Below are 24554 nucleotides of genomic sequence, written 5' to 3' on the forward strand. Positions count from 1 at the left end.
ATTGTATTGTTTATGTAAGTAAATTGTATAAGTAAACAAAAGAGCATTTTAGTAAATTATAAACCAAAAACAATAAGAAAACAAAAATTAATCAGCTAACAAAGGGGAATTGTATTGTTTATGTAAGTAAAATGTATAAGTTAACAATAGGAAATTTTAATAAATTTTAAATTGACAACAATAAGAAAAAAATTAATTAGATAACAACAGTAAAATTTATTTCTTATTTAAGTAAATTGTAATAGTAAACAACAGTGAATTGTGGTAAATTATATATAGATAGCAAAATTTGAAAACTTGTCAATTTTTGCTGTCTATATATAATTTACTACAATTCACTGTTCTTAACTATTACAATTTACATATATAAACAATACGTTTTAAAGTTGTTTCCTAATTAATTTTTTTCTTATTGTTCTCAATTTAAAATTTAACAAAATTTACTATTGTTAACTTATACATCTTACTTACATAAACAGTAAAATTCACCCTTGTTAGCTGATTCATTTTTATTTTCTTATTGTTGTCCAATTATAATTTACTAAAATCTACTTTTCTTTACTTATGTAAACAATACATTTTACTTTTGTTAACTAATTCATTTTGGTTTTCTTACTGGTGTCCACTTATAATTTACTAAAATCGACATTTGTTAACATACATAATTTACTTATATAAATAATGCAGTTTACCATCTTTCTGCATGGTTTAGTTCTCCTTTCTACTTTGGTAATCATTGTTGCCACAACCACATCATGGTCACTAGTACAGTTTCCGTGTACACAATCTGGATTAGAGATTAGATAAGTACTTGTTCCATGGATCATGAATACGACACCTCAAAATGATGTGGAATGTTTCAGATTAATAAAAGGTGTCGATCCAAGATATTACATTACACAAAATATTATATGATACTTAATATTTTTTTTGGATGGGGGTGGGGAAATTACCCACTTACTATATCCAAAAATTCATCTAATGAGTGGATGGAGTTGCCATTCAGAAATTCTTTTAATTTCCTTTTAAATGCTATATGGCTTTCTGTCAGACTTTTGATGCTATTAGGTATGTGACCAAAGACTTCTGTGGCAGCATAATTTACCCCCTTCTGAGCCAAAGTTAGATTTAACCTCGAGTAGTGAAGATCATCCTTTCTCCTAGAATTGTAGCCATGTAAACTGCTATTACATTCGAATTCGTTTGGACCATTAATAACAAATTTTGTAAGTACCTGTTGGTACAAGTGATAAAAGTATATATATATATATTTTTTATTTTTTATTTATTTATTTTAATTATTTAATTGTTTATTTATTTAATTGTTTAATTATTTATTTATTTAATAATTTAATTATTTATTTATTTAATTATTTACTTATTAATTGTTTTTATTATTTAATTATCTATTTATGTATTTAATTATTTATTTATTTATTTAATAATATTTTAATTATTTATTTATTTAATTATTTATTTAATAATGTATTTAATTATTTATTTAATAATTTATTTAATTATTTGTTTAATTATTTAATAATTTATTTACTTTGTGTGAGGCTATAGTGAAGATCCAAAGCTCTTTAGGTAACTGTCTGCAGGATGATCTAGGATGAGCTCCAGCAATTGTTCTGATTTCACGTTTTTATGCAATCAACACTCTTTTACTCAACGATGAGTTACCCCAGAATATGATGCCATATGTAATCAGAGACTGAAAATTGGTGTGGTAAGCTGATTTACTGAGATGTATAGCAGCGAAATTTGCATCAACCCTAATAGCATAATTAACTGAACTCAGGTGTTTCAGCTGATCCTCGGTGTGGTTTTTCCAGTTCAACTCTTCATCAATGCATACACCTAGAAATTTTGAATAATCTACCTTAGGTACCAGTTTCTGATTGAAGTGTATATTTATTAACAGTGTCATTCCATTTACTGTGTGGAACTGTATATACTGTATTTTGTCAAACTTTAATGAGAGCCCAGTTGCAGAGAACCACTTAATGATTTTCTGAAAAACATTGTTTACAGTTTCATCAGTTAACTCCTATCTGCTGGGTGTGATAGCTTTACTTGTATCATCGGCAAATAGTTCCAGCTTTGTACCTCCATGAATATAGAATGGCAAGTCATTCATATTTATTAAGAACAGCAGTGGACCCTAAACCAAACCTTGCAGCACCCCATTCTTGATTGTTCCCCAGTTTTAGAAATCACCATTTTTTTTACTTTAGTTAATTTCTACAGTTAACTTACATAACAAAACAATTAAGCTTTCTTCACTAATTCATTTTTATTTTCTTTATGTTGTCCATTTTTTTTTGCCCATTTATAATTTTTTAAAATTTACTTTTGTTAACTTATACAATTTACTTTCATCACCACTACAATTTGCCTTTGTAAACTAACTAATTTTTTATTTTTTTCTTGTTGTTCACTTATAATTTTTACTATAATTTACTTCTGTTAAGTAATGTATTATACTTACATTGACAACGATTCACCTTTCTTAACTAATTCATTTTTTATTTTCTTATTGTTGTTCATTTTTTGCTGATCATTTATCATTGACTACGATTTACTTTTGTTAACTTGAAACGACCCCTTTGAACAATTATATATGACTGCTTAAACTGACACACAATATATTTAGTGCAACCCAATCTGACTTTTAATAATCCCTACAAAGGAATGGTCATAACTAACATTAACCTATACCTTTCACAAATCACTTATCTCACAAAAATCTTCGTAACTCGAACTACTGCAATACGGCTAGCGCCACTACTGCCAGATAAATAAAAGATTCAAACTACTCAAGGCACTAACTACTGATAGGCATAGTCAGCAAATGAAAGGTTTTGATGGAGAACAAACAACGTATTTACCTTAATATTGTTCAAAAGTCATTTTATATATATCAGTTCATGACATCCAGTGGTACAAATTTACTCTCTCATAATGAGACACGTCCAGATCATCCGCTCTCAAAATTCTGCAGTCTCTCTCCCCACATCCACCACTGCTGGTGGCTCACCCCCAACTGTGTGATGCTGCGCAGTATTAACATCCAGCTGCCCAACACTACAATGGCAGACAACAATGCAAACTAGTGACAGACTGCACACAGCACAACCAGTGATTTTCATACGGAGTGCTATGTGGTGTTACCAATAGGAAAACCTAAACAGCCTACTTACAAAGCCCCCATGCTCCCCACAAAGAAATTTTACAAATTGTTTTGGGCTCTGGCCAATACGTATTTTTTAAAAATTTTTTCACAACTACAATAACAAAGAAATCATATACACACACTTGTTGATACAATGTTGGTCAAAATCTAAAATTTTCTCACAGTCCATAAGGACAGTCCTGATCATTCATCACAGTAAAATTGCAGTTTTTTTTCTCTAAGTCTGAGCAGTAAAAGAAATTGCACATGGAAGTAGTGGATTTCCATGCAGTCTTGAAGAAGTGGTGTTGTCCATCCAACTGAAGGATATCGTAGTTATTATGTACATTACCATGATCAAGAAAGTGCTATACTGTAATGTATTGTTGTGCTACGAAAAAGGCTGTCACATTGTAGCTATACCACAAATGTTACTCCTAAATCATGTTTTACTTTCCAGAAGAATTCCGAAAAACAGATACACTTCAAAAGCAACAATGCAAATTGTGTCACACATTAGTGGCGTCATGATATAATCGTTTAGCTGTCAAAGAAACCGAATGCTAAGTCATCTTTAACCCCACAGAGAATAATTCAAATAAAGAATGTATTTTCAAGTAAACCAAAATGTTGCATTAAAATCTCATTACCGGTACCTATATATGTTCTAAGTATGTAAGCCTTATAGTCATGTAATTGTGCAACTAACAAACAAGAATGTACTCACAAAATAACACTGTGTTGTCTGTTCCCTATAACAATGCACTCGTAAATACTGTCTAAATATGTTCCCTAGGTTATAGACTGCATAGTTAACTTTCAAACATTGTTGCATGTTAACGGTTTCTCAGTGTGACAAATTGTACTAGTAGCGTGAAGTGAAAAATTTTATGGCAAAGACTAAGTTAAAAAGCAGATTATCTCTCAATAAACGGTTTTACATGTGAAATGTGGTGCAACCCTTTACTCTTCCTAGTACACAGAGGTTCAACTTGGACACAATTATCATGCGATATACATAGGTAAGGAATGCTAACACTTGCTCTAGGTTAGCGTCAGTGTTATATTTCTCTGAGCCAGCTGGCGCACGTGGCTGCCTGTGGTGCGAGTCATTTTCTGCTATCTCTTTGTTGGCGTGCATTGTTATTGGGATTAGGAGACCTAACTTCTTGATATTCACCATGCTGAGAGGGCCCAGCCCTGTTTGAATCCTGCCAGTTCTGATGAAATTCAGGCCTGTCATTAAGATTATATCGTCTGTCCTCATGTCGGTAGTTCCTGTAGTTTCTTTCTTGTCAGTTAAGTGGTGGACAACTTCTCCCTGAGTTATCACTGCACGGTGGACCGTTGCATCTGAAGTTCATCTGTCTCCCGTGATAATAATAGTTCTGGTTGCCATATTGTCTATTTCTATGATTATCTCTGTCGTATTCATTACCACGGATATGCGATATTTTTCTGTAACTATTACTCTGCCAGTGGTAGTCATATGGGTGGTGTCTGTTTGGTCACGATTTTCGTTGTAAGAATAGCCTTGTCGTGTTCAGTTATCATTTCTTTCATCGCAGAATTGTGACAGATGTGACCTGCAATTATTGTGCTTCTGTTTTCGCATCCTGCAATTGTCAGTGTCATTTGCAATACTTGTAAAAGTCCCTGAAAAGCTTCAATTTCGTCTTTGCAACGTCTTGAAAAAATAATATTTCTTAAATGTTCAGGCAATTTGATTAAGCAATTACCGATGAGTTCTGAGGGACTGTATGGGTTTGAAATATATTGATTCTTATGCAACATATCTTCAAAATATTTGACAAGACTGGAACACTCAGATTGTTCAAAGTGTTTCATCTTCATGATGTTATGTTTTACTCGGTCTTGTGTAGCATGAGACCAGTATGCTGAGAGGAAGGCATGATAAAATTCTCCTTCACTGTGACAATCGTGAATGACCGATCGCATTCTTTCAGCTGCACCATTATCTAAGTAGCCTCACATAAATTGTAAGCTGTGCTCTAATGACCAGTTGGGAGGAAAACAATGAGGGAATTGATGGAGCCACGCTTGTGAACGAATGTCGTTGCCAGAATTCTTAATTGTTTTGTATGTACATGTAGTAATGAACAGCTGTAAGTAGGCTGTTTAGGTTCTTATATTGGTAACGCCACCGCCACGTAGCGCTCTCTGTATGAAACCCACTGGCTGTGCTGTGTGCAGTCTGTGGCTAGTTTGCATTGTTGTCTGTCATATTAGTGTTGGGCAGCTGGACGTGAACAGCGTGTAGCGTTGCGCAGTTGGAGGTGAGCCGCCAGCAGTGGTGGATGTGGGGAGTGAGATGCCGGAGTTTTGAAATTTGTAATACTGGATATTATGAACTGCTATGTATATTATGATTTTTCAACACTATTAAGGTAAATACATTGTTTGTTCTCTATCAAAGTCTTTCATTTGCTAACTATGCCTATCAGTAGTTAGTGCCTTCCGTAGTTTGAATCTTTTATTTAGCTGGCAGTAGTGGTGCTCGCTGTACTGCAGTAGTTCGAATAACCAAGATTTCATGTGAGGTAGGCGATTTGTTAAATGCATAGGTTAATGTTAGTCAGGGCCATTCTTTTGTAGGGATTTCTGAAAGTCAGATTGTGTTGCGCTAAAAATGTTGTGTGTCAGTTTAAGCACAGTATTGAATAATTGTTCAAAGGGGACGTTTCATATGTCGACCCTTAGCTGAGGATACCTCACTGGAATCTTCTGATTTTTTCTTGTAGTTTGTGTAGTTAGTGTGGATTTTGTTTAGTGCTAGCACGTAATTGTAGAGAGAATCTCCTTTGTAGTTGCATTCTTTCATTGTTGTACAGTAAAACAGTTGTGGCATGCATGTAGATTTGCACCAAGTATTTCGCAACTGCGCTTGCAATTAACGAGATGTTATTTTCAGCGCTGTGTTAATGTTTTCTCTTATTGTTGCTCTTCAAATTGTGTTTTTCTATGATATCGTGTGAAATATTGTGACAATAATGGCGTGTGGTAAACGTAATAGTAGGCTCCAAAGTAAACTGAGAAATGACAGTGAAGACGAAAGCAGTGTTTGCGCCACCGAGTAATGAATGAACTAATGTTCAAAGTAGTAATTTGGTAATTGTACATAGGGAAATGGAGCGGGCTGCAAACAATGGTGTAGACAGTTAAACAATTAGTGAACAGGGAAGCATTATCGATCGATCGGTCGGTAACAGTTTGCCTCAGGAATCCGAAATGACAGAACACAATCTTGCAAAGACTGTAGATTCAGGTTTTGCGTCCTCACCCTTTTCTCAAATAAGTCAAGACACATTTTCTGCTTTTCAAACTGCGAATATTGCCGGTTCAAATGCATTGCCGAATAGCAGACACCAGTGCATTGTTACTACAATTAATGCAACAAATGGGACAAAAGCTTCAAAAGTTAGACACAATGGAACAAAATCAGAGACAAACACAGCAAAAGCTTCAAAAGTTAGACACAATGGAACAAAATCTTCAAAAGTTAGACACCATGGAACAAAATCAGAGACAAACACAGCAAAAGCTTCAAAAGTTAGACACCACCGTTGAACAAACACGTGAAGATATAACTACTGAGTTATATAACATTGAATCGAAATGTCAAAAAGTCTGTAATGACGTAAAAACACAAATTTGTGAGCATTTTCAACCTATTCTTTCGCAGCATGAAAATGCATTACAGAATCACGAAGCAGCCATAAAAGAACTGCAAACTATTGTTCATCAAAATCATGAGACCCTGCAAGCTAAAATTGACTCAGTTGCATCTACTGATTCGGTTACACAACTTGCAAAAACTCAAGAAAACTTAAAGGACACAGTAGATACTCTGAAAATTGGTTCAGAAAGACACATGGAGTAAATTAGTTCATTATCAGAGAAGGTAGTTGAACTTTCGGATCAGCTAAATAATTTAACTACGAAGGTAGATGATAATCTGAATGACACAAAACCAGTAGTCTTTAATGACACAGAAGAGAGCGAACAAATTAGGAAATTGAAACAAACTCTGAATCAAATGAGTACGCAACATCAAAGAGAAATCGAGGAAGTACAAGATCAGCTGACACAGGTAATACAAGAGTTACGTATTTCAGAGGACACTCACGCTCAAATACGGGAAGAGGGACATAGAAATACGGAACAGCCACAAAATAATAACAGAGGGCACTACGGAAATTATGAAAGAAATTTTAAAGGTACACCGAATTTTGAGATGGAACCGCCGAAACGATGTAACAATGACCGACATGCGACTCGCCGACATGATGATTTTGACTATAAGCTGTCCATTACTACACGTAAATTCAAAACATTTAAGAATTCTGGCAGCGACATTCATCCACAAGCGTGGCTTCATCAATTCTCTCATTGTTTTCCTCGCAACTGGTCATTGGTTATGATGTGATTATTATGAAGACTATGTGTATTATGCTGTTGCGGTATGTTTACGATCAATCAGCTGATGCTATAAGAGATATTTGAGTATGCTACGTATCTGTTATGATGAAATATTGGAGAAATGTCGACAAATAAGATAAGGAATAAAGAGTAGTGGTTAGGGACTCTGGCATGTGAAAAAGGTTGTTGGAAACCAAGACTCGTACTTTAAGAGTTATGAAATGTATGTAAATGCGTAAATGTATTACAGTGCTGACAAAAATTTTTTGGACACTGTTATATGAATCGAATTTTGTTTCTACACATTTGTAACGCAAATTCTCAACCTGTGGAATTTTTTTATATGAGACTGCCACCATAGTAGAAACTACTGTCATAAATATTTCAGTAAGAAAGGTAAGTGACCTTGACGTAATGCGTTTTGGGCGCCCAGCTGAGAGGTAGTCATCTGACAAAAGAAAGCCATTAGGTGGAGAAAAAAAAGAGGCCATTATCCTCACCATTGACACTCCTTTAGAGAAAGCATTGCAAATACGACACGCGCATTACTTGGAAAGATACTTACATCTGCATACCTGATTATGAAAAGTGTCTTTCTACGAGAGTTGAGAGAATTTCTACTAACCTATGAAATGTCACATGACTATTGAATGATATTTTTATGCTTTGCTTTTCATAGTTGCTTATTTCATTTGATATCTAGTTTCCAGCTGTGTTGCAGCAATGGTTTTATAAAATAAAATAAAATGCATTTGTTAATGTGAACGCTTTCTGTCAACAGATGTATTAAATAATAATTTTGTGATCCACATTCTTCAAAAAAGTAGCACTTGGAAAGGAAAGAACAATAAGAAGGGACTAGTAACAGTAACTGTATACGTAATATTCTTTTCAAGTACTTGCTAATTTATTTTGAAGAATAAGTTGTGGTGCACCACTTTAATGACATAGATATTAAGATGTGAATAGACATTTCCCTTGTCTGCATTGTTGTCTTTAGTGTAATATTTTTTTCTGCTTGAGCTATGTCATGTTTAGATATAAGTTATTTCATTTGCTGCAGCTGTTTGCCAGGCATAGTGTTACTGAATTTCACTTTGTATTACTCTGTTAAGCCAGTTTTACTACAGATTTATTTTTCTTGTTTGCTGCACAGTGCCTTATATTAGTTGTAATATTGCAATTGCTTTGCCAATTTGAATTTTTTGTCATTGATGTTTGTGTTAATTGTTTTGTGCTGCTGCATTGCCTCATCCCTTAGTTTACCATCTGAGCTCAGTAGATTTAAGTTTGCTTGAGAGGGGTAGACTATATAAGAAACTGACTATGGAGAATAGGTAAAGAATGCATTGCGAAGTTATATCAAAAAGAGTTGGGCCAAAATGAGTATTGTACAATCAGAAATAATAATTTTGAAAGAAATATAAATAGAATACAGGAAGAAGGTATAGATAGGACTTTTAGGGAATAATGATGAATGAAGGGACATCTCCAAGAAGCAAAGAAAGTTTTGTTTGCAAAATACTGCAATAAAACAAAACCTGTCCTTTCCTTGTGTTATCCCACTATGTGTTTATGTACCCTTGTTTATTTGTCTTTTTCCTGTCTTTTTGTGTTTAGCTGATGAGAACTATGTTGTAGAATGTTTCTGATAATATGTTATTTTCTTTGTAAAGATGTTTAGACATTATTTATTCTGTTTTGTTTTAATGCTCATGTGTAAAGTTGATGTTTCAAAAGTTATTCTGATCTTTTATGTATGTACTCATGTCATAATTCCTGTAACACTGATGTATATGTTATTACAATTCTTTTGTAAAGCCTGTACTACAGATGTTATCTGTATTGTTATGTTCTTTAATGATGTATTTTGTACCTTTGTAATTGTATTCTTATGTTATAAAATTGTAATTAACACCAGTTCATCATATTATTAACTTGTAAGTTCCATTTCACTGCACACGGTTCTATTGGTCATACTATATGGACAATATGTGAGAAGTAGGGACTGATAGTGTTTGCATGTGTGTTAGTAATTCAGCAAGGGACTGGATAACAGCATTGCTGGTTCTAAAGACATTTCAAAAAAAATTTTTTGTGAGTGCACAAGTGGTGGTTATGTACCTGCTATATTATCCGCAAGACTCTTCAATAGTGATTGTGCACCTGCACAGTCACAACAGATGGCTGCTGGCCATCTCTACATGGACTACAGTGGGTCTGCATCTTTGATGACCCACCAATACCATTATTTCTACAAGGACTACAGTGGGTCTACACCTTTGATGATTCATCAGTACCATTATTTCTACAAGGACTGTAGTGGGTCTGCACCTTTGGTGGCCCACCTATACCATACTCTCTACAAAGACTATAGTGGGTCTGCTCTCTGATGACCTGCCTACCAACATTTCTTCAAAACGTCGAATGACTCTGCTGTGGGTTTGCTCTGTAGCGGCCCATTGCCTGTCAGCATGTCAAGAGTCAGCACTGTCTTTCCGTTGGAAGGACAACACTACTTCTTCAAGACTGCATGGAAATCCACTACTTCTGCGTGTAATTTCTTTTACTAATGAGACTTTGTGAAAAAAAACTGTAATTACTATTGTGATGAATTATCAGGACTATCTTTATGGACTGTGAGAAAATTTTAGCTTTTGTCCAACATTGTATCAATAAGTGTGTGCATTTTATTTCTTTGTTATTGTAATTACGATTACGAAAAGTTTTAACAAATATGTATTGCCCAGTGCCCAAAACATTTTGTAAAATATTTTGTGGGGAGCATGGGGGCAATGTAAGTAGGCTGTTTAGGTCATATATTGGTAACGCCGCCGCCATGTAGCGCTCTCTGTATGAAAATCACTGGCTGTGCTGTGTGCAGTCTGTGGCTAGTTTACATTGTTGTCTGACATTGTAGTGTTGGGCAGCTGGACGTGAACAGCGCGTAGCGTTGTGCAGTTGGAGGTGAGCCGCCAGCAGTGGTGGATGTGGGGAGAGAGATGCCGGAGTTTTGAAATTTGTAATACTGGATATTATGAACTGCTATGTATATTATGATTTTTCAACACTATTGAGGTAAATACATTGTTTGTTCTCTATCAAAATCTTTCATTTGCTAACTATGCCTATCAGTAGTTAGTGCCTTCCATAGTTTGAATCTTTTATTTAGCTGGCAGTAGTGGCGCTCGCTGTACTGCAGTAGTTCGAATAACCAAGATTTTTGTGAGGTAAGCGATTTGCGAAATGCATAGGTTAATGTTAGTCAGGGCCATTCTTTTGTAAGGATTTCTGAAAGTCAGATTGCGTTGTGCTAAAAATATTGTGTGTCAGTTTAAGCACAGTATTGTATATTTGTTCTAAGGGGACGTTTCAAAGCTTATAGTCAAAATCATCGTGTCGGCGAGTAGCATATCGGTCATTCTTACGTCGCGTCAGCGGTTCCATCTCAAAATACGGTGCACCTTGCCAATTTCTTTCATAATTTCGGAAATGCCCTGTGTTATTATTTTGTGTCCTTTCCGTATTTCTAAGTCCCTCTTCCCGTGTTAGAGCGCAAGTGTCCTCTGAAACATGTAATTTTTGTATTACCTTTGTCAACTGATCTTGTACTTCCCGGATTTCTCTTTGGTGTTGCGTATTAATTTGATTCTGATTTTGTTTGAATTTCCTAATTTGTTCGTACTCTTATGTATCATTAAAGACTACCGGTCTTGTGCCATTCAGATCATCATCTACCTTTGTAGATAAGTTAGTGAACTGATCCGAATGTATGGCTACTTTCTCTGATAGTGTACATATTTCCTCAGTGTGTTTTTCTGTACCAAGTTTCAGAGTGTCCATTTATGTTGAAATCGTATCTACTGTGTCCTTTAAGTTTGCCTGAGTTTTTGCAAGTTCCGTAACCGAATCGGTAGATGCTAGTGAGTCAATGATAGCTTGCATGGTTTCATGACTTTCATGTACAGTAGTTTGCAGTTCTTTTATGGCAAATTCGTGATTCAGTAATGTATTTTCATGCCGCGAAAAAATAGGTTGGAAATGCTCACAAATTTGTGTTTTTACGTCATTACACTCTTTTAGATTTCGATTCAATTTTATGTAATCAGTCGTTAAATCTTCACATGCTTGTTGAAGCGTATGTTCCACTAAGTCTAACTTTTGAGGCTTTTGTCCCATTACGTCTAGCTGGTGCTGTGTTTGTCTCTGGTGTTGTTCCAATGTGTCTAACTTTTGAAGATTTAGTTCCATTGTGTCTAACTTTTGTAGCCTTTGTCCCATTTGTAGCATTAACTGTAATAACAATGCAATGGTGTCTGAAACATGTTCCTCAGTGCTTTACGGCAGTGAAGTTGCACCGGCAACACTCGCACTTTGAAAAGCAGAAAATGTGTCATGACTCATTAGATAAAACGGTGAGGACGCAAAACCTGAATCTACAGTATTTGCAAGATTGTGTCCTGTCATTTCGGAATCCTGAGACGAGCTGTTGCCGACCGATCGATTGATAATACTTCCCTGTTCACTAATTGTTTTACTGCCTACTCCATTATTTGCAGCCCGCTCCATTTCCCTATGCACAATTACCAAATTACTACTTTTAATATTAGTTCATTCTTTACTCGGTGGCGCTAACACACTGCTATCGTCTTCACTGTCATTTCTCAATTTACTTTGGAGCCTAGTATTACGTTTTTCACATGCCATTATTGTCACAATATTTCACACGATAACACAGAAAATCACAATTTGAAGAGCAAAATAAGAAAACACATTAACACAGCATTGAAAATAATATCATGTTAATTGCAAGCGCCGCTGCGAAATACTTGGTGCAAATCTACATGCATGCCACAATTGTTTTATGGTACAAGAATGAAAAACTACAACTACAAAGGAAATTCTCTCTACAATTACGAGCTAGCAATAAACAAAGGCTGCACTAATAACACAAACTACAAGAAAATATTAGAAGATTCCAGTGAGGTATCCTCGGCTACGGGTCGACATATGAAATGTCCCCTTAGAAAAATTACACATGAGTGTGCTTAAACTGACACAATATATTAGCGCAACACAATCTGACATTTAATAATCCCTACAAAAGAATGGCCCTGACTGACATTGACCTATACCTTTCACATATTACTTACCGCACAAAATCTTCATTACTCGAACTACTGCAATATGGCGAACGCCACTACTGCCAGCTAAATAAAAGATTCAAACTACTGAAGGCACTAACTACTGCTGGGCATAGTTAGCTAATGAAAGATTTTGATAGAGAACAAACAATGTATTTACCTTAATACTGTTAAAAAGTCATATTATATATATCAGTTCATGAAATCCAGCCATACAAATTTACTCTTTCTTAATGAGACACATCCAGATCGTCCACACTCAGAATTCCGCCATCTCTCTCCCCACATCCACCACTGCTGGCGGCTCACCTCCAACTGCACAACGCTACGTGCTGTTAACTTCTGGCTGCCCAAGACTACAGTAGCAGACAACAATGCAAACTAGCCACAGACTGCACACAACACAGCCAGTGATTTTCATACAGAGCGCTACGTGGCATTACCAATAAGAAAACTACTTACAAACTAATACAATTTTCTTATATAAACAAGACAATTTAACTTCGTTAACTAATTAATTTTTTATTACCTTATTGTTGTCCATTTTTGCTGTCCATTTATAATTTATAAAAATTTACTTTTGTTAACTGATTCAATTTACTTACATAAACAATACAATATACCTTTGTTATCTTATTGTTTAGCATTTTTGTTGAATATTTAGAATTTTCTAAAATTTACTTTCGTTAACTTACACAATTCTCTTACATTAACAACATAATTTACCTTCATTAACTAATTCATTTTTTATATTCTTATTCTTATCAATTTTTTGTTGTCCATTTATAGTTTACTACAATTTACTTTTGTTAACTTACACAATTTTCTTACATGAACTGTACAATTCCATTTTGTTAACTAAATAATTTTTAAATTTCTTATTGTTGTCCATATATAATTTATTAAAATTTACTTTTGTTTACATATACAATTTACTTATATAAACAATACATTTTACTGTTATTAACTAAATCTTTTTTTACTTTCTTATTGTTGTCAATTTAAAATATACAAAAATTTACCTTTGTTTCTCTATAAAATTTAGTTTCACAAACAATACAATTTACCTTTGTGAAGTAAATCGTTTTTATTTTTATATTGTTGTCTATTTTGCTGTCTCTATATAATTTACTAAAATTGATATTTGTTAAGTTATTCAATTTAGTTAGATAAACAATTAAAATTACCTTGATTAACTAAAACATTTTTTGTCCATTTATAATTTTTTAATTTTACTTTTGTTTACTTGGACGATTTACATACATAAACAATATAATTTACCTTTGTTAACTAATTCATTTTTTTTGCGTTGTTGTCCATTGCCACTTGTTAAATTATACAATGTAATAACATAATAAAAAAAATTTACCTTTGTTAAGTAATTGATTTTTGTTTTCTTATTGTTCTAGATTTACAATTAACTCAAATATACATTTGTACAAGTTACATACATAAAAAGTAAATTTTACCTTTGTAATCAAATTCATTTTTTATTTTCTTATTTTTGTCCATTTCTTGTTGTCCATTTAGAATATACTAAAATACATAACATTTACTTACACAATTTACTTACATAAACATTACAATTTAACTTTGTCAACTTATATATTTCTATTTCTTATTTTGTCAATTTTTTGTCCATTTATAATTTACTAAAATTACCACCTGTTAAATTATACAATTTACTAACATAATCACTACAATTTACCTTTGTTAACTTTTTTATTATCTTATTGTTGTCCTTTTATAGTTTACTAAAATTTACTTTTGTTTACTTATACAATTTACTTATATAATCAATACAGTCTACCTTTGTTGATTAATTCATTTTTTATTTTGCTATTGTCGTCCACTTTTTGCTGTCCATTTTTAATTGCCAAAAATTTACTTTTATTACTTATACAATTTACTTACATAACCAATACAATCTACCTTCATTACTTAAATCAGTTATTATATTCTTTTTGTTGTAGTTTTTTATTGTCCATTTATAATTTACTAAAATTTACTTTTGTTAACTAATGAATTATACCTCCATTGACAATACAATTGAACTTTCTTAACTTATTCCCTTTTTATTTTCTTATTTGTGTCAATTTTTGCTCTCCATTTAGAATTTACTAAAATTTACTTTTGGAAACTTATACAATTTACTAACATAAACAATAGAATTTACCTTAGTAAATTAGTTCATCATTTATTTTCTTTTTGTTGTCATTTTTTCCTGTCCATTTATTATTTACTAAAATTACCACATGTTTAATTATACAATTTTATTACATAATCAATACAATTTACCTTTGATAACTAATTCATATTTTATTTACTTCTTGGTATCCATTTGTAACTTACTAAAATTTACGTTTGTTAACTTGTACAATTTACTTGCATAAACAATAAAATTTACCTTTGTTAAATAATTCATTTTTTATTTCTTATGGTTGTCCATTTTTTGTTGCCCATTTATAATATACTAAATTCACCACTTGTTAAATTGTACAATTAACTTACGTAATTAATAAAATTTACCTTTGTTAACTAATTAATTTTTATTTTCTTATTGTCATCCTTTTACAATTTACTAAAATTTACTTTTGTATACTAATACAATTTACTTTCATAAACAACACAATCTATGTTTGTTAACTAACTCATTTTTTATTTTCTCTTAGTTTTCCATTTACAATTTACTAATATTTACTTTTGTCAACTTATACGTTTTATGTAAATAAACAACCACTTTACCTCTGTTAAATAATTCAATTTTTATTTTTTTGTTGTTGTCCATTTTTTGTTATCCATTTATAAATTACTAAAATTTACTTTTGTTAACTTTTACAATTTAGTTACATAACAAAACTTTGTTAGCTAAATAATTTCTTATTTCCTTATTATTGTCAATTTTTTGGTGTCCATATATAATTTACTTAAATTCCCTTTCGTTTTCTTCCATAAACAATACATTTTAACATTGTTTAATAATTCATTTTTTATTTTCTTCTTGTTGTACATTTTTTATTGTCCATTTGTAATTTACTGAAATTTACTATTGTTAACTTACACAATTTACTTACAGAAACAATGGAATATACCTTAGTTAACTAAATGATTTTTAAATTTGTTATTGTTGTTCATTTACAATTTACTAAAATTTAGTTTTGTTAACAGATACATTTTACTTACAAAAACAATACAATTTACATGTGTTAAATAATTCATTTTTTATTTTTACATTGTTATTCATTTATAATTTTTTAAAAATTACTTTTCTTAAGTAACGCATTATACTTACTTTGACAATAAAATTTACCTTTGTTAACTTATTCATTTTCATTTTCTTATTGTTGTCCTTTTTTTTTGCTGATCATTTATCTTTTACTGAAATTTACTTTTGTTAACTTATACAATTTTATTAGATAAACATGACAATTTACCTTTGTTATTTAACTCATTGTGTACTTTCTTATTGTTGTCCATTTTTGCTGACCATTTATAATTTACAAACATTCGCTTTTGTTAACTTATACAATTTACTTACATAAGCAATACAATTTACCTTTGTGAACTAATTCATTATTTATTTCCTTATTGTAGTCCCATTTTGTTGTCCTTTTATAATTTACTAAAATTTGGTTATGTTAACTTATACAATTTACTTACATAAACATTACGATTTACGTTTGTGAAGTAATTCGTTTTCATTTTCTTATTGTTGTGCATTTTTGTTGTCCATGTATTATTTACTACAATTTACTTTTGTTAACTTATACAATTCACTTACATAAATAATACACTTTACTTTTGTTAGTTAATTCATTTTTTATTTTCTTGTTGTACTCCATTTCTTGTTGTCCACTTATAATTTACTAACATTTACTTTTGTTAAGTAGTGTATTTTGCTTAAATTAGCAATACAATTTTCCTTAGTTAACTAATTCATTTAAATTTTCTTATTTTTGTCCATTTTTTGTTGTCCATTTATAATTTACGAAAATTTACTTTCGTTAACTAGTGGGTTTGAATTAATTTTTGCTTGTAAATGTGGTAAAACTGTAAATCTATCTTCCTTCATAAGGATCTTATGGCTGATAAAGTGGAAAGTAAATAATTTTATGTATTTATTTTTGTAATTTATTTATTTCGTTCACCTATGGGAATTGAATGTAAAAACTATTTTTTATTATAGCTGTAATTGTATTATAGTATTATATTAAAATATGTTATTAGGTAAAAGGGATAGTAGTTACAATATGTATGGTTAGGGCCATTAGATCAATCTTATAAGAAATAAAAAGCAAGTAATATTTTAACTTTTTATTAGATTGGTCTAGTCGTCCAGATATACAAATTCTAACTACTCTCTTACAACCTAATAAATCTGCAATAGCTCTATGGTGTTTGGTAATGTCGAGATTTCAACCTCAACTTCATCTTCCCAAATCTCAGTGGTGACAGAAGCTTTTGAATATCTGTTGGCGACGAATTTAAATAATACATATAGCGACTTAAGTTTGAGTAAATCATGGAATCCGCTACTTTCTATAACAAACTCACAAAGACGTCGCGACGGTGCAGCTCGCAATAACACGTCGATATCACCGTGTGGATCGACCACGCAGTTATAGATCTAATTCCATGCATATGTCATTCCTATTTGCCGCCGATCAACGTCTCTGGTGCCTTGTGTATCTGTGGTAGCATGTGCAGTGGTGTGCCCGCGGGTTTAAATGGACAGAGTAAGTGCTGGAGCGTCCACACACTCTGCTGCTTCCCTCACTCCTGGTCTATTCGTTGCACTCTGACCAATGTCACTCACATTTCGCCAGCCGAAATGTCCCTACGCGAAAAGGGAGGCAAGCATGCTGTCACGCTTGAGCTTCTGATGAAACGATCGCAACGACAGATGGAAGCCTACGAAGAGTACTGTCCAGCAATGCTGTAAAAGCCAATATGTGGGTCATCTCACAAAGTCATGCAGGGTATGGTTGCAAGTTTAAAGTGCGCGCAGGCGTACCATACACGTGAGTGCCCCAACCCACGTAGTGTGGCTGCCAATTGCGTGAATTGCGGCGGGTCTCACGCGGCCAAATCAACCAGCTGCAGCTACATCAAAGACTTCTGGGGTCAGAAGTCCGCCCCAAGCCCTGCGGCGCTCACCAGCGATAGGACGGCAGTACCGTACCCCCTCCTCTGTCCCCACTCAATTGGGGGGAGCACGCCGCGCCATCGTGAGACCGTCTCGGACCATGCATTGTCTGCTTTCCATGCTGCTTTTGTGACCGAGAGGGCGGCTTGAAGGATGATCCTGCTTCTGTCCATTGCCAGCTGCAACAGCTGCATGACGAGCTGCGAGCTCTCAATAAGACGTCTGGCCCTACAGCCATCCACCCTGCGAGGCAGCCGGTAGGGGTGGACGCCAACACTGAGAAGGACTTAGGCCCTCTTCCTACTAACGTGCAGTTGGCCAAGTTGTTGCTGAAGGATGTGGAGCTGTCTGCTCTTCCTCCCAAAGGTGAGTCTAGCCAGGAGACGCTTGTTAAAGGGACACACACTGCGACAACCTCTCTCATTGAGGCGGCGTTGGAGGCCACCCTGCCTGCATGCCTACCACTCCCAGATGAGCGCAGCCTGCAGTCTGTGCTGCAGATGGTCGCTGCGTCGCTTCATGATGGGTCACACCTGAACATGGACAATCCCTACCCTTTCTCATCTCCAGAGAGGCCCAAACCTTCTCCTCCTCATGAGCCCTATGATTCAGTCCGGCAGCATAGGATTCTGCGCTCTCTAATATCGAGGAAGGACCTTAAGCTTATCAACAGCCACCCTCTCTTCATGGCCTCTGACTGGAAACATATTTTTGTGGTCTCAGCCAAGTGCGAGTTTACAAGGGAGTCATGTCATGTCAGCAGCAGACTCCACTGTGTGACCCATCTACAGACTCGCCATTTCACCTATGACAAAATCGATCAATGCATATCTTTGGTCACTCCACCCATCATCAGCCATTAAGGCGTGTGTCCAGACTCTGGACAAATCCACATCACCCATTAGGACCCTCAGTCCGTCAGGTCACAAATCATGATCACATCAGGTCCTGCAGGAGCAGCACATTGTGCTTAGCCAGCTCCAGTCCGCACTTAGGAAGCTTGTCCAGCTGCTGCATCTGCATCTGGAGTTCAGTCACCATGGTTCAGTCCGAAGATGGCTGGTTGGTATAAAGCCGAAATATTAGAAGAAGAACTGAAATTTATGTGGCTGTACGCTAGAGATTTTATGGAACATAGTATAATTTGTACAGAATTCTCACAGGGTGAAAATTTGCACTTTTCTGGTTTTTTAGGTTATCTTTGAGCTGATATAGCATATATGAATACTCTTCATATAATATACCGCATGAGAAAAGGGAACTACATCTTTACCTAGGAAATTATATCAGAAGAAATGTGATTTCTATACGTCAAGATTTGAGAGTGCTCAATATCTGTAGTTTGCTTTTTTAATGCATTGTATTTAAGAGCAGAGTATAAATACCTACATCAGCATAGAATCAAAAGTGTAAAGCAAAGGTTCCAGCAGAAATTTCCGCATCCTAAAGTGCTGTCAGTTTGTGCTGGTTGCTGCAATGTGATTTCATATCAGTCATTAAAGAATCAAGTCAAATCATGCATTGGATAGACAGCTAGTGAATACTGATGTAGACAAACAAAGAAATGACTGTCTCTAACAAGTTGCTTTCTAACCCAGAGAGTGTGGAACATCGTTCTTCATGAAACAATCATGAATGTCTACTTTGTGTAGGTTGGTAGTCTGTTGGAGTAATTCTAGCTACCTTTGCCTACCAACTAGTTTTGACTCACACATCAGGCAACCATTTTTGACAATAAGAAAAAAACCCTCTTCACCTCTGAAAACTCAAGTTGAACAATGTAGAGTTGCAAAATGGTTCTAAAGCCACATTAAAAATATTGTGAAGTGGCAGCCTGAATGAATGTTAATTTCGCACCTTACATGAGATATTGTGCATATTAACAAGTAGATGGATATGTCACTGAAATACTTAGGTGACAGGGAGCAGATTTGCCAATCAAAATTTACAGTAAAAATTTTGATTAGGTTTTAATAGGATTTTCAGAGAACGGGAGCAGCTATGCAGCCAACAGCATATCACAGCTAAAAATAAATGCTGCTGGCAGAGGCGTAAAATTGTTGGATCACCCGTTAGCATCCACTGTGAACTCGAGCAACCTTGAGTAATCTATTGCTCATCTTGTCACAAAAACTAAGCATCCTCCATAGATTTGATTGTCATCTTTAATAGATGGAATCAGATGATTTGTCTTAATATTGATCAACTCAGTGGAACTTGAAACTTTTGTGTTTTGAGTAAAAATAGTTTGTGTATGACCTTTCTAGAGCATGCAAAGTTATTCAAGGCGTTTCTGAATTGGATTGAGTACCCACAAACTGTAAATGGTGTTGATAAAGATGTGATAATGGCATAAAAGACTTTCTATGATATTGAGGTGACGCATCAGGTCCTATAACTTCATGTTGATTAGAGCTCAGGCTCGTGCAAATCATGAGAGGCACAGGTCAGTTAGACGGTCTGAGATGGCGGAGGACGTATATCATCGCATGTAGAGCAACCTGAAGATCTTAATAGGATAGAAAATGACGTACAACAAAATATGTCGAATGCGAGTCACGAAAACGAACGAAGAAATAATGCAGAGAGAATGGTTGCAGTTTCGCGATCGGTATCTCTGGCTGAGACTGCACAAAACCGAAGAGATGACGGATACAGTGGTTCTTCAGTACGTTGAAGTAAATGTTGTAGTTCCGAATCAAATGGGACAGTTTCCTACGGAAAGAATGTAAGTGCGTCAGCACTATGTCCAGACGTCGGTGAGACATCACATGAAAGACGAGAACGGCACAATTTACACCAAATGGTGTCAGATGGCTATGGCGAAGAGTCTGATAGTGTGTTCGCAAAGTTGAAACAACTCACTATTGTTGTCAAGTAAACAAGTGAAACGAGGAGACCAGCATCAGCAGACTTATAAACAGAAACGAAAGCTTGATTAGCGGACTAAAAAACAGAAAGAAATGCAGAATTAACCGACTTACAGAAACAAATGCAAGGTTTAGTAGCCATAAATTCTGCTTTAAATGGTCTCAAGATTGATACCAATGATGGGTTCGAAAAAGTTTGCAAAAGATGCCAACGGAAGTTAATGAGCAGTTTATTGAAATCCGGAAAGAGACGAGAGGCTAGCGCGAAATAATTCTATCGGTTATGGCCGATCAGAAAAAGATGCGTACTGACACTGACCAGGTGCAGATTGCAATGTCTAATATCAACCAAAGAGTTGATAATTTAGCACACAAGGCATCTGTTAAAGCGCAACAAATCGTGGAAGAACTCAATGTCAGAAAACGCGTCATACCAGCAGCATTAAAAAGATTCGATACACACATTGTAAACATCGTCTCGAAAAATAAGCATCAGTATGAGCAGCTTTGTACAGAACTTAAGCATTGTATTGAGAACCGTACAGAAATCATTAGTGAGGTGACGGAATCGGTATTATAATCTAACATAGTGGGGGAAAAAATCCAGAGGTAATCAAGTCCGTCATGCAATCTTCAGTGTCAGTTGCGGAAACAAAAAAAAGGTCATGAGATTCTACTTGTATGTCCACAAGGTGTTGCGTCAGTATTTTACGATCCGAAACAGAAGCAAATAGTAGAAGTACAGTTGAGACGGGTAAACGGTTCAGGTAATGTACGTTCACATCAGACAATAGTGCGAGAAGCGGTAACAGCGCGCATATCAGCAGAGCGGCAGCCAACCCTCCGAACGTATGCGAATGGTTCAAATGGCTCTGAGCACTATGGGACTTAACATCTGAGGTCATCAGTCCCCTAGAACTTAAATCTAACTAACCTAAGGACATCACACACATCCATGCCCGAGGCAGAATTCGAACCTGCGACCGTAGCAGCGGCGCGGTTCCGGACTGAAGCGCCTAGAAGCGCTCAACTACAGTGGCCGGCCAACTCGCTGACATATTAGTAGCAGAAGCATCATGGAAACTTCATAATGAGGTGCTCAATAAATCTCTAAGGCCATTAAAAGAATATGGAGTAGCTGTGAACATAATGAAGTCCAGTATTGAGATTAGAAAAGTTGATTTTTTAGGCCTTATTATTACTGAACAGGGAATTGAACCAAACCCTAGCAAACTGCAAGCAATACAGAAATGGGCACTCCATACAACAGAAAGACGTTGCGTGGCGTCTTGGGACTCATTAACTTCATTTGGATAGAATCCTTTGCTACCCCACGTTTATGTGCGTTAACTACTAAAGACATGCCCTGGGTGTGGGATGCCCAAGCAGAACAGGAGATCCAACAACTAAAAAAGTCACTGGTAAAGGCACTGGTTATAACGAATCCGGATTTGACAAAGGAATTCAGCATGGCGACCGACAGTGCTAGAACAGGCTTGGTTGTGGTAGTCTTTCAACAATATGGAGAAGACGGACACTGGATAGGATAAATGATAGCTTTCACTAGTCGAGTAGTTACCAAACGTGAAAAAAATTTGTCGATCACAGAGTTTGAAGCCTTGGCAGTAGTATGGAGTTTCGTAGATTCAGATACTTCCTGTATGGTCGAAAAGCCAATGTTTTTACTGACCATAACGCACTACAATCTATGTTAAGTGCAAAAATATTGACAGGAAGTTTAGGTCGGTGGATGTTAACGCTGCAGGAATATAATTTTCGAATCACCTATGTGCCTTGGCCATCAAACAACATAGCTGATCTCCTCTCCATTTTTCCGGAAGGATCTAACGAACATAGAGTGAGTAATACAGAAGAAGAGCAAGTAGCCATGTATAACTTGAAAAATATAGCATTTAAAAATTATGTCACCAACACATTAAAACAGATAGGCAGGGAACAAGATAAAGACCCATATCTCGCCACAGTTAAAGGTAAGTGGAATACCCATGAATCAAGGGCCGTTAGTCAATTCTATCTCATAAAGGACAACGTCTTATTCTCTGTAGAATACATATACAAGTTTATGGGTTGCATGTATACCATAAATCTGATAAATAGGTATATTAGGTATACCCATTGGAGTAACAGTAATTTTGGTCCTAAGAAATATTTTTTAAAATAAAAGATATCTTGTCACTTCACAAATATGGAGCGAAGAATCAGACAGGTTCTGAATAAATGTAAGAAATGCCAGAGAGCTAAACATGTAATTTTCAAAACTGACCACCAATGTTCTGTATCATTCCGGAGAAACTGAGACACATAGCAGCAACAGATCTCATGAGCCCATTACCTCGTACACAGAGAGGTCATGTATTCATTTTCGTGATCCCAGAATTAGCGCAGATATACGTGACGTTTACTCCCATGAAGAAAGGAACTGGGAGCAATATTTATAATTTAATAAAATTCACTTTTGTTAACTTATACATTTTACTTACATACAAGATACAATTTACCATTGTTAACTAAGTCATTTTTATTTCCTTATTGTGGTCTTTTTTTGCTGTCCATTTATAATTTACAAGAATTTATTTTAGTTAACTACTACAATTTACTTACGTAACAACACAATTTAACTTTGTTAACTAATTTATTTTTAATTATCATATAGTTTAGCATTTGCGTTGTATATTTATAATGTAGTAAAATTTACTTTTGTTAACTTACACAATTTTCTTATATTAACAACACAGTTTATCTTTGTTAACTAATTCATTTTTTATTTTCTTATTGTTATCGAATTTATTATATCCATTTATAATTTAATACAATTAACTTCTGGTAACTTATTCAGTTTTCTTAGATAAACAATACAATTCAATTCTGTTTACTAAATAATTATTAATTTTCTTATTGTTGTCCGTATATACTTTATTAGAATTCACTTTTGTTTACTTATACATTTACTTATATAAACAATACATTTTACTGTTATTAAGTAATTCCTTTTTATTTACTTATTGTTGTCCATTTATAATTTACTAATATTTACTTTTGTGAATATACATATTACGTACATAAACAATAAATTAACCTCTGTTAACTATCCATTTTTTTCATTTTTATAATTTTTTTGTCCTTTTATAATTTACTATAACCTGTTTTTGTTAACTTATACAATTTGCTTATGTAAAGAATACAATTTACTTTTTGTAACTAATTCATAATTAATTAAATTGTTTAGCATTTTTTGTATATTTATCATTTAGTAAAATATACTTTCGTTAACTTACACAATTTTCTTACATTAACAAACAATCTACCTTGTAAAGAAATTCATTTTTTATATTCTTATTGTTATCGATTTTTTGTTGTCCATTTAAAATTTAATACAATTTGCTTTTAATAAATAATTCAGTTTTCTTACGTAAACAATGCAATTCAATTTTGTTTACTAAATGATTATTAATTTTCCTATTGTTGTCCATTTTATTTGACCATATAAAATTTATTATAATGCACTTCAGTTAACTTATACATATTAATTACATAAACAATAAATTTACCTTTGTTAACTATTTAATTTTTTTTCTCATTTCATCAGTTTTTTGTTCATTTATAATTTACTAGAATTTACTTTTGTTAACTAATATAATTTGCTTACAAAAAGAATACTTTTTCTAACTAATTCATTTTTTATTATATTAGTGTTTGGAATTTTTGTGGTCAAATTATAATTTACTAAAATCTGCTTTTGTAAACTTACACTATTTACT

This window comes from Schistocerca piceifrons, chromosome X, assembly GCF_021461385.2.
Source record: "Schistocerca piceifrons isolate TAMUIC-IGC-003096 chromosome X, iqSchPice1.1, whole genome shotgun sequence".
NCBI lineage: Eukaryota > Metazoa > Arthropoda > Insecta > Orthoptera > Acrididae > Schistocerca > Schistocerca piceifrons.